Here is a 12,543-nt window from a genome sequence, read left to right as displayed (position 1 = left end):
GGATAAAACTGGCCTTTTTCTGATAATTCAGTGAAACAGTTTACCTGAGCACAGTTCACCATTCTGTGTATGATGTACAAGATTGGTTCTAAAAGGTCCAGATTCCTATCTTAGAGAACTGTCTTGTCTTGATCATATTAATACACCATTTTACCATGTGGAAGTAATCCAGGAGTTGGTACAAACTGCAATAAATAAATAAAAGACATGGGCACAAGTTTTTGTCAATAAGTAGTTGTTTTTTTCCTCTAGTTCATGCTAGTACATCCTAATTATGTGAGGTTTAATTTTTGTTGGTTTGTATATAAGCATCTCTCACTTGATGGATCAACAACTGTAATTCTTCCTGGTGAATCAAACAACCTAGTAGGAAATTGTTCCTTTCCTCTGAGGCCAGTTTTCCAGTGAGCAGTCTTCAGGGAAAGGTCATCACTATCTGGCTGCCTGCTCTCCCAGTGCCCTTCTGTAGGGGACAAGGGTAAGACTAGTGCTGAGTGGTATCCAAATTCCCAACCAGGGGATCTGGCCCTTCAAGAGTTACATGGCACCAGTCACACCCGGGACCCCTCAATTCACAACAAGACTTAATAGGTTGTAGGTCTCTGCCCTGACTGGGGCATGAAGAGCCTGTCTAAGGCACTGAGTGGCCGACATCTTAGGGTGCTAGCACAATTGTAGGACCCCCCTGTGACCTTCTCTTATGAGAGCAACCTTCCACAACATGAGAGGTGGGGAGGAGAGGCAGTTCCCAATCTCAAAAGGACCGGAACTTGACTCTTCCCAGACTGAATACAAAAATTATGGTTCACTGACAGAATAGCTGCTGTTCCTGATGAAAACAGGTTATGGGGGCAGGCATGGATGCCTTCCCGGAATGTTGCTGCTTAAGAGAAGATGGCTCCCTGAGTTGCCCAAAAGCTCCTCTATCATATGTTAGAGGCTGACCGAAACTGCTACCAAAACTGTCTAAACACTTTCATTCAAAACTGAGAACTAAAGTTTGGTTGTGTGTGAACAAATGAGGCCCACCGGGGATTGTCAGAGCTTGCAGTCAGCAGCCCTCTGCTAAACGCGCATGAGATTACCCTCCAGTCCCAGGAAATGCAAACGGACTGAAAACTGGGAGAGCCATTTTAACAAGGACTTCTGAACAAGTCTGGCACGTTTAGATTCCCAGTCCAATGCAGATGTAGTTTAATATCTTCTGAGGCATGAACTATGTGAGAACGTGTTAAGAAAAAAAAAAAATATATATATATATACACTAGTAAAAAAGGCCTGTTTCTGGATCAAATGAAATGGGCGCTAGCAAGGTTTTCCTCCCCAACACCCCCTCCCTCCGTACCCACCGGTTCGTCGTCGTGAAGCCACTGACGCCATAGGTCCGCACCTTGTGAACGCACCTTGAGCAGCTTCTTGGTTGTGAAGCCACTGACGCCATTGCCCCGCCCTTGATGTGTGACGCCATTACTCCGGCCTCAACGACATCATGTTTGACGCGAGGGCGGGGCCCAGCGACATGGTGCTTTCGGTGGCTTCACCACCACGAACCCTTCATTACGAAAGTGACGTCCGTGTCCTCAGAACGTTGAGGGTGAGTTTTATATACGGAAGTGACGTCCGTGTCCTCAGAACGTTGAGGGTGAGTTTTATTATATTAGATATTTTCTTATCATGATTACCAGCTTCTTATGCTGTGCACAAGTAACAAGAGAGAGAGTAGCATTGATGATCCCCCATCTTGTATTTAGTTATAAAACTGATTAAGGACAAGCATAATATAGATTAGTTCTAAAAATAGGGTGGAGTTGAGACACTGGTCTATAATGCAGATGTTATACCAGCCTGATCCACAATCCAGAATAAAAAGCATGTTGATGTTACTGAATACGAGGACTATGTGCTCTGTTTTAATCAAGAGCAATCAACACATTTCTCAAATTCTGATGTATAAACTTCATTTCATTGTAATATCATTTCCCTACTAACACAGGTTATCAATAGAAATCAAACAAAATAAAACATGGAAAAGAAAATAAGATGATACCTTTTTTATTGGACATAACTTAATACATTTCTTGATTATGTCCAATAAAAAAGGTATCATCTTATTTTCTTTTCCATGTTTTATTTTGTTTGATTTCTATTGATAACCTTAAGAGTGGACTAACACGGCTACCACACTCCCCTACTAACACAGTAAGCTGACCAGTACTTGTATTCAAAACAATTATTGCAGGTTTGTTTCTCATAGAGTCCAGCTTCTGCACACCACAAGTTTAATTAAAACGCTGCATATTCATACACAACAGAGCCTGGAAATTCTGTAGAATCACCCAAATAGTATCAAAGCCAGAATATATATAATAATTTAAATAATGAGACCATATTTTATCTCCAAGCAAAATAGCCTCTGCACACATGGACTCTGCCAATGAAAACAAACTAAAAGCCAAAGTGCTTTTATAATGCCTGACCTTGTCTGCATAATGGACTCCCCAGTTCCTAAAGCTGGCATCTGTTATCACTATTATCCAAATTCATACCTCGCCTTAGATTTAATGACTGCAACCACCATAACACATTGGCCCTCATCTCCCCCCAGAGAGGCAGGGACACAACCAACTCCTGCAGTGATCAGTGGGATAACAGTGCTCTCTATGATTGGCTGCTGCCATAAACCCCAACTTGAAGATACCAGGCCTTTGGTTTTTACTTCCTGAGCATGTTCCTGATCTGAAAATGTAACTTACACATCATTTCCTCGGTCAAAAACACCTTCCCTAGCCACATGTTGAAATGCGTTCCAAAATACTCTGGCATTGATATTCAGTGTGATTTAACTAGCCAGAAATGGTTCCTGGCCAGTTAAATTGCATGAGATTATCTGCTGATATTCGGTGGCACTTAACTAGTTAGTGCCGTTGACTATCATCACAGACTGCTAAAATGAAAGCCAGCTACTTTGTAGGTGGTCTAGGAGTGGAGTCGGCATTTGTGTGGTTAAGTGACAAAATTCAGCAGTTAACCACCTAAGTTAAGCGGCCATATCAGACTGCATAAAAGTCAATCCTATCGTTATGCAGTGTTGCTTAGGCAGTTAAGTGCTGAATATTGCACTTAAGAACAAGAGAGAGAGCTGGCCACATAAAGCCAGATATTCAATGCCAGTGCCCGGACGTGGCCAGGCATTGAATATCCAGGAATATCGCTGCCGCCAGCTGACTGTCTAACCCTCTTTCATCTGTGACAGAATCAGGTTGTTCTTTGATGAGTTGACTACCCATTCCAACTCCTGAAAAAAAAAAAATCAAACCACTTATGGTCTGCTAACTTTCCCTGAATGACTTCACCCAAATAGGGATGTACCAGCATTCTCACTTTACCCATGGTGTCTGCTGGTACAACTGTTACCTTGGAGAATGTTCTTGGCATTGTGGCCAACCCACAAAGCAGAGTGTGAAACTGAAAATGCAAAACTTAGAAAACACTGATGTCCGTCCTGAATGGGGATATATAGATAGGCTCCCATCAAATCCAGAGGTGGTGAACTCACTCTGCTGAAGCACCACTATCACTGACTTTGGCATTTCCATATAGATCCACAGTGCCCTGTTCACATGCTTTAGATCCAAAATATGGTGAAATGATTTGTCTTTCTTGGAATCCCAAAGTATAATGAATACCTGCCTACATACACCTAGTTCCTCCAGAGAAACTGACACCACCACCTTTAGCTGCAAGAGTTGTTCTATCATTGCTTTGACTGTCGATGCTTTTAGCGGTGACCCAGCAAGAGGATTCTAGGAAAGCATCAGGAAGAAACTGAGCAAACTCCAAGGCATACTCTTCATATGACTCTCAGGCTCCACTGATCCAAGGTAAAACTGACTTGAATGGTCCCACTTCCATCTGTGAGGAACTAGAGCAAGGGTCCCCCAAAACCTCAGTGTCTTTTGGTCACTTCCTGAGCTTCTGATTCCAAACTTCCATCCACCTCTGTGCAGCCCTCCCCACCCAAACAGCTGTTCCTTGGCCAGAAGGCTACTCCACTGGAAGCTGCTTACCTTTCCTGGGTGATATCTTTTGGCTTCCCTAAAGTAATCCCTTGTCAGTGGGGGAAAAAACTTGATGTCGTGGGTTGATTTTCTGGGCGCCTCAGAATCCTAGATTCCCCAAGCTGTTCACCAAATTGTTCAGATTCTCTTCAAACAGCACTTCCCCTTAAAAGACGTTTGCTAAGGGTAGGCCCTAGGACCCACATCTGCCAACCAGCTCCTGAGCCGCCATAACTGGCATGCTGCCACCAATAGAGCCATACTCTTGGCTGAGGTTTGAATAAGAACATATAAGATGTCTGCAAGAAATTCAATGTCCATCTTGAGCCAATCTGTTTCTGAAAATCCTGCCAGGGACCCTTCAGGTAGTTGCTCTGCCCACAGGCCTGCATGACATAACCTTCACAGACTACTGTTGCAGAGTGAGGACATCCACTTCCAAGGACTGCTTTGGCACCACTTCCACCAAAATAGCCTGTGGGTTCTTAAGGGCAGTACCTCCATCCACTGGAATCATGGTCATCTTTATCACTGCCAACACCAGTGCATCTATGTTTGGAAGATACCAAGTTCTCCTTGTTCTCTGCAGAAATCAGGTAGAGTCTACTCATGGGATTTCAAGCCAGATCCAAGGAATCTACCAATCTCAGTGAGTCCATGTCCTCCAGATCCCACTCCAAGGAGATCCTAGGTCTCTTGACCACTGACAGCCCCTCCTTTAAGAACAGGAGTGAGACTGCCATGCTTGACAAAACGGTTGGTGTGTGAGAAAAATATCCCAGAATCGGGATAAGCAAGGGGAAAGGCAAGGTGACGGATGCTTCCTCTTATGCTCCCTGACTGCTCTTACCTTTGATTTTAAAAATGGTTAAATGGATAGGCAGACCATGTTTCTCCCCCCCCCCCCCCCCCCCCCCCCCCACACACACTAAATCCTAGCAGCTTGTTTTTGCAGGTCTTTTGAACTCTTGTGTGTGTGACTCCCCAGGAACAATGCTCAGGATTGGTCCCAGTGATGTCAGCATCAGAGCTGGGTAGTGAGCTGCTGGATGGTGTGTTTTATGTGTCCTTGAGCCCTGAACAGCAGACTTCACCAGTTCCTTTGCCAGTGAAGGGATCTCAGGGATGCCAACCGCTCCCAGTCATATATGGATTATGCGGCAAGGGTGATGGTTGCAGAGGGAGCATCCTTGGAGTAGGCCCCAGTCAATCAGGGCAGAAGTCTCCCTCTGCAGTTAATAGCAAGAAAAGCTGTTTTAGACTCTGGAAAAGGTGTGAAGGCTCCCAGAATGCCTGTTTTGAGTGAAGAGGTTTCACTGAGAGAAGCCCAAGTTAACTGTGAGTATTGGCAGCAAAAACTCTGATGTTTCTCCAACTTTGGAATTTGCTCTGACCTATCTGAGTTCTTTTAACTAGAGACAATTTACCAAGCCATAGCATAACTGAGTCAGGCTATGGCCTCTCAAATAAAGTGCTGTTTGATAAACAGCAAGATCATGAGTTAAAGTTAATGAAGGAAGAAGATTATGGAGCAAATTGGAGTTTGTATTAATTATTTTTCTTAATTGACCTCTGCTATAACTAAAGAGTTAATCTTAGAAATAAAGCTGAGAAGCTGGATAATGCTTCAAGAAGCTGTAATCTTATAGTTATAAATTTTCCACACTTCAATTTCTCCAGGTGAGATATTTAAAAGATATTTAAAAGTTCTTAAGGTCTCTGAAGCTTCACTTCCACCTATCTCTCAGATTTACCATCTTCCCATCAAGATTAAAATTTCACAAACATAAGATTCAGTCCAGGGCATGGATGTTTTGAAAACCACTGCTATGACTGAGAAATTGGTTGAGGAACAAAGGAAATCTGCAACACATTTAGGTGCTCATTTTCAAAGTACATAGATTTACAAAGTTACGCGGAGGCATATTTTCAAAGCACAGACTTACAAAGTTATATAGAGGTGTATTTTCAAAGCACTTAGACATACAAAGTTGCATTGTAACCTATGAAACTTTCAGGCTCATTTTCAAAAGAGAAAAACGTCCAAAAAGTGACATAAGTCTGCATTTGGACGTTTATCTCACAAAGACATCCAAATCGGTATTTTCAAAACCTATTTTTAGACGTCTTTCTCTGAAGTCCGTCAGAAGGACATCTAAATCTCAAGGGGGTGTGTTCAAGGCGGGACTTGGGCGTTCCTAAGACTTAGATGTCTTTCAGCCATAATGGACCAAAACAAAAACATCCAAGACTAAAACTTATAAAACAGGTCTAGCTCAAAATGTCTAACGACTGACTAGCTGCAGTGAGAATTGAACGCACTTCCCCAGGATCAAAGTCTGCTGCACTAACCACTAGGTTACTCATCTACTCCACACAATAGGTGCTCCTAATGATCAGATGACTACTGAAGGGAATCGGGGATCACCTCCCCTTACTCCCCCAAATCACAAAACATTTTTCCAAACAGCATTTTCAAAAGAAAAAGATATACTTTTATTTTTTGTAGAAAATGACCTTTCCTGTTCTGATTTTGGACGTTATACAAAAAATGTCCAAATTCAGACTTAGATGTCATATCCAAAAATGTCCCTCGTGCATTTGTTTTTATTATTGAATCAAACAAAGGACCATTCAGAACAACGAAACCCGAAAAAACCAACCGAAACAAACCCGCAGACAGTAAATCCAGGGGGGGGGGGCCCTGGATTGATCTGTTGGAACTAATGGAAAGAAAATGATCAGGTAAGAATTTTTCCTTCCATAGTGTCCCACAGATCAATCCAGAGACTTGTGGGATGTACCCAAGCAGTCCTCAAGTAGGGCAAGACACCCCCAACCCGGCAGAAATCACCGATGAACCAAACGCCGCATCCTGCCGAGCTGCCACATCCACCCGATAATGATGAGTGAACATATGGACCGAAGCCCATGTAGCAGCTTTGCAGATATCTTCCAGAGAAACCAAATGGGACTCTGCATAGGAGGAAGCCTGAGCTCCTGTACAATGAGCACGAATTTGCGCAGGGGCTTGCTTGCCCAATGCCACAAAGGCCGAAGTGATGGCCTCCCACACCCAATGGGCTATGGTGGCCTTGGAAGCCATATGACCCTTCTTACTGCCTCCAAAAAGGACAAAGAGATGGTCAGAAAGACGAAATTCATTTGTCACCTCCAAATACCTGAGAAGAGCCCGTCTCACGTCGAGGCAGCGAAGAGCCCGGAATTGCTCGGGGCAATCTTCCTGGCGAAAAGTCGGCAAATGCAGAGACTGCCCCAAATGGAAACGAGAAACCACCTTGGGCAAAAACGAAGGAACTGTCCTAAATCGATACCCCTGCCTCTGTAAAACGCAGGAAGGGGTCTCTGCAAGAAAGAGCCTTCAACTCTGAAATTCTCCGAGCGGAAATAATGGCTACTAGGAAAATCGCCTTCAAGGTAAGATCCTTAACAGTAATCTCCGATAAGGGTTCAAAAGGAGGACGCTGAAGCACTTTGATGACTAGATTAAGGTTCCAGGATGGCAGAACTGGCACATGCGGAGGACGCAACCGATTTATGCCCCTCAAAAAACTAACCACATCTGGGTGGGAGGCGATCAACGCCCCCTGAAGTCGGCCTCTAAAGCATGCCACAGCTGCCACCTGCACCTTAAGAGAACTCAAAGAGAGTGATTTTTGTACAGCCTCCTGAAGAAACGCGAGGATAACCAATACCGAAGCCGCTAACAATCCCGAACTCGCACACCACGAATCGAAGGTATGCCACACCCTAGCATAAGCTATCGAGGTGGATCTTTTCCGAGCCTGAAGCATCGTAGCGATAACCGCGTCCGGATACCCTTTCCTTCTCAACTTCACCCTTTTGAGGGCCAGGCTGTAAGACCAAAGGGGGGAGGGATCCTCCATCATGACTGGTCCCTGCAGCAAGAGACCGTCCTGCGCCTGGAGCCGGAGAGGACAATCGAACAGGAGCCTGACCATATCCGCGTACCAGGGACGACTGGGCCAATCCGGGGCCACCAGGATCACTCGACCGGGATGAATGGCAATGCGAGTCAGTAACCTGCCCACCATAGGCCACAGGGGAAAGGCATAGAGCAGGCCTCGGACCAAGGTTGTAGAAGAGCATCGATGCCTTCTGAGCCCAGCTCTCTTCTCCTGCTGAAGAAACGGGGAACCTTCGCATTTAATGTGGTGGCCATTAAGTCCATTACCAGCATCCCCCAATGGGCAGCTATCTGATCGAAGGCCAGAGGGGAGAGTGTCCACTCCCCCGGCTCCAACTGCTGGTGACTGAGAAAGTCCGCTTGCACATTCTGTGACCCCGCTATATGAGCCGCCGTCAAGAGAGAGAAATGAGTCTGTTATGATCGTGGTTAGAACCCCTCTCAAACTTACCTTTTTCCTGGGGGTCAGCTTCTTAGCTGGCTTCTGTTTCTTTTGTCTGTCCTTTCTGAGCTAGCTCTCTCTCTCTATGCTTGCAGCTTGCAGCTTCCAGTAGCACGACTCAAATTGTTTCACTTTACTACAGCTGTGTGTGTGGACTGAGTTAGCTCTACCTCTCTTTGGGTGTACTGGCTTCAAGAGCTTCACGGTGCTGCATTGGTGTGGGTTGGGCCTCTCGGGGTTTCAGTGTGCTGTCTGCCTGGCTCTAGGGAGTGTGACATCATCAGGGAGGGCCTTGATAAGGAAGTGGTGTTCTTCCCTTCAGGGTCTTTGCAACGTTTGCTTTAGGTAGGGTAGTGCAGTGTGCACTTCTGACTTTGTGTCTAGTTTCCCTGCTTGCTTTTGCTAAAGGTCCAGATTAGTGTTAGTTCGGTGTGCACTTGTGACTGTGTGTTTAGCTTTCCTGCTTTTCCCTTGTGGTTCCCCTGCTTTTCCCTCTTGGTGCTTTGGAAGCACTGCTGTGTGTAGGGCTTTGGAAGCTCTGTTGCTGATAGAAGTACTTCAGGGTTTGGTGTTGTTAGGAACACTGCAGATTTTGCTGTTAGAAGTACTTCTGGTGTTTGTGCTGTTAGGAGCATTGCAGTCTTTGCTGTTTGTGTTTGGTGCTTTGGAAGCACTTTTGGCTTAAATGTTTAGCTCCCCTGTTTTTTCCCTTGTGGCTCCCCTGTCTTCCCTTTTAGTGCTAGGAACTCTTCTGGTTGTTTGGTGCGTGGGGGCACCTTAGTTAGTTTAGAGTTGTAGAGCACTGTTGGTAGCTTGGTGCTTAGTAGCACCTGTGTTAGCTTTGTGTTTAGGTTCCCTGCTCTGTTTGTTTAGGGCTTAGGAAGTCCCTTTGTTGTGCAGGGCTTAGGAGCTCCCCTGGTAGGTTAGGGCTTAGGTCTGTTAGTTTTCTGTTAGGAGCACATCTGTTAGTTCTGTACCTAGGAGCACTTCAATTTAAGCTTGTTCTAGTCCTGGTCCCTGTGTCATCCGGGTTCCGGTAAGTCCTGCCAGCCACTTGAACCCAAGGGCTCAACCCTTGGGGGGCAGTGGCTAAGTGCAGGTGAAGCTGTACGGACCAGTCCAGTGTGCTCCAGTCCGGTGTGCTCCAGTCCGGGGTGTTCCAGTCCGGTGTGTTCCCGTCCAGTGTTCCAGTCCTGTGTCCTCCAGTCCGGGGGATTCCAGTCTATGTGTTCCGGCTCGCTGGGCGGTGCCTGTAGTCCCTGCCGGTGCCGGTGTGCTTGCCCAGTGTTGGTTGGTGGGTTTTGCCTGCTGCTGTTGCTCCTCGGCAGCAGCCCAAGGGCTCACGTTTGCTCCAGAGCCCGGCCCCGCGGGCTCTGAACCTGAGAACCTGACAGAGTCTCTGCCCAATGGCAGATCAGGGCCGCTTCGCGCGCTAGTGGTGCACTCCTGGTGCCCCCCTGATGCTTTACGTAGGCGACCGCCGTTGCATTGTCCGAGAGAACTCGAACTGGGCAACCACGGAGAAGAGAGAGAAACTCCCAAAGGGCCAGACGAATCGCCCGTAACTCCAATCAGTTGATGGACCAAGACACCTCCGTCGAGGTCCAAATGCCCTGGGTCATCTGTTGGAGGCAATGAGCACCCCAACCAGACAGCGACGCATCCGTGATCACGATCTTCCATTCTGGGGTTTGCAGAGGAATGCCCGACACCAGATTCTTTTGAATAAACCACCAGTGCATGATTGTGTGCAGACGGGTTGAACGTGGCACCCGAACCTCGTAATCCTCCGAGAGAGGAGACCAACGGCTCAGAAGGTGCCACTGCAGGGGGCGCATGTGAGCTCTGGCCCACTTTATGCTATCCAAGGTTGAGGCCATGGAACCCAGAATGTGTACATAGTCCCAAGCCTGCAGGTTCGGAGTTTGGAACAGAGCTCGCAACTGACCCTGCAACCGCTGTGCTCGAGCTGAAGGATGAGAAACTATCCCTGTTCGGGTATCGAAGCACACTCCCAAGTATTCCAGCGTCTGGGAGGGCGTAAGGCTGCACTTTGGGAAGTTGATCACCCAACCAAGCGATTGAAGCAACCTGATCACTCCGTCGGTTGCCCGCCGACTCTCCTCGAAAGAAGACGCCCGCACAAACCAGTCGTCTAGATAAGGATGGACTTGAATCCCTTCCTTTCTGAGATAGGCCGCCACTTTGACAAGGACCTTGGAAAATGTCTGAGGTGCTGTGGCTAGGCCGAAGTGCATCGCTTTGAATTGAAAATGACCGAGCACTGCAAAGCGAAGAAAATGTCTGTGGGGAGGCCAAATTGGAATGTGTAAATAGGCCTCTTTGAGATCGAGAGACGTCAAAGACTCCCCTGGCTGTACTACTGCGATCACCGAATGGAGGGTTTCCATGCGGAAATGCCGAACCAGTAAGGACCTGTTGACGCACAAAATCTAGGACGGGTCGCCAAGAATTGCCCTTTTTTGGCACCACAAAATAAATGGAATATCGACCACACCCTCTTTCTGCTGGGGATACAGGCTGGACGGCTCCCAGTCGTTGTAAGTTGAGGAGGGTGTGACGAACTGCCCACACCTTGGTGGAAGATTTGCAAGGAGATTCCAGAAACGAGTCTACTATCGGACTAGCCAATTCCAACTTGTAGCCGTCTCTGATAACCTCCAAGACCCATCCGTCGGATGTTACCCTGGTCCACTCCACCAGGAATAAGGACAGCCTGCCCCCAATAACTGGCTGGAGATGGACCAGGGCCCCATCATTGGGCGGACCTGGCTGTGGGCTGGTTTCTGTTACTGGAAAGGAAGGCCCACCTGTCACCTCGAAAGGGCTGAGGTCTCTGAGAAGACCTTGGTCTCTGAAAAGAGGCCCCGCAACCTGGACGGTAATGATGTGTATCCCTAAACTTAGGTCTAGGTCCCACCGGTTGCACAAATTTGGACCTGTCCTCCGGGAGGCGCTGGCCCTTAGAGTCACCGAGGTCCTTCACAATCTGTTCTAGGTCTGTCCCAAACAAAATCTTTCCCTTAAAAGGAAACCTTGCCAGCCGTGACTTAAAGGCCACGTCTGCAGCCCAATGTCGCAACCACAGCCGGTGACGCGCGGTGACCACTAGGAAAACCTCCTTCGCCAAAGCCCTCAAAAGATCATAAAGAAGATCCGCAAGGAAGGCTAACAGACTCTAAGGCCAGCAAAACAGCCACGAGGTCCTCCGGAGAGGAGGCTTTCTGTACTCACGATAAGCATGCCCGCGCTGCATAGGAGCCACAAACTAAAGCTTGCAGGGAAAGGGCCGCTACTTCATAGAACAGCTTCAAGCTAGTCTCCAATTTACGATCCTGATGGTCCTTGAGCGCCGTGCCACCTTCCACAGGGAGAGTGGTTTTCTTAGTGACCGCTGTGATTAATGAATCCACTGTAGGAACCTTCAGCAAGACTAAATCAGCAGCCGGCAGCGCATAAAGACGCGACATAGCTCTAGCAACCTTATGCCCACTGTGCCGAAATAAGGATTTTCATGGCCTCATGCACATGAAAGGAACGAGGTGGGCATTTGGTGCCAGACATAATAGATGGCACCAGACCTGTTCTCCCTGACGATTCAGGGGGTGAAATGGCCAAAACCTCAAAAGCCATAATAATCAGGGAGGGAAGCTCATCCCTGCGAAAAAGGCGGGCAGCCGTCGGGTCATCCCCCTCCTCAGAAGGCAGGGTGACCTCCTTTGCCAAATCCAATGATTCTGAGGGAGAGCCCGGAGACAAAACCGAGCCATATGTGTCAGATAGCTCCTCAGGATCTAAAATCTCCACCCGGGGACGTTTTGGCAGGAAAGATTGAGAGGCTGCAGCAACTGAAGTTTGCTGAGGAAGAGACAGGGCTGCCTGAAGAGAAGCTTCTGACTTCTTCAGAAGAAAGGCAGTGTACATTAATAAAACAAAACCTGGGGAAAAAGGAACTGCAAGGGACTCCCCCTGGTCCCTCTAAATTGCTTTCCTCCATCGGAGCCTGTGCCAAAGAAGCACGCTGTGCCTCCTGTCAACCGCTACGTGCAGAGCGGGTCACTCCTGAGAGGAAA

This window comes from Microcaecilia unicolor, chromosome 7, assembly GCF_901765095.1.
Source record: "Microcaecilia unicolor chromosome 7, aMicUni1.1, whole genome shotgun sequence".
NCBI classification, from domain to species: Eukaryota; Metazoa; Chordata; class Amphibia; order Gymnophiona; family Siphonopidae; genus Microcaecilia; species Microcaecilia unicolor.
The sequence above is the reverse complement of the archived record's forward strand: the minus strand, read 5'-3'. Positions refer to the sequence as shown.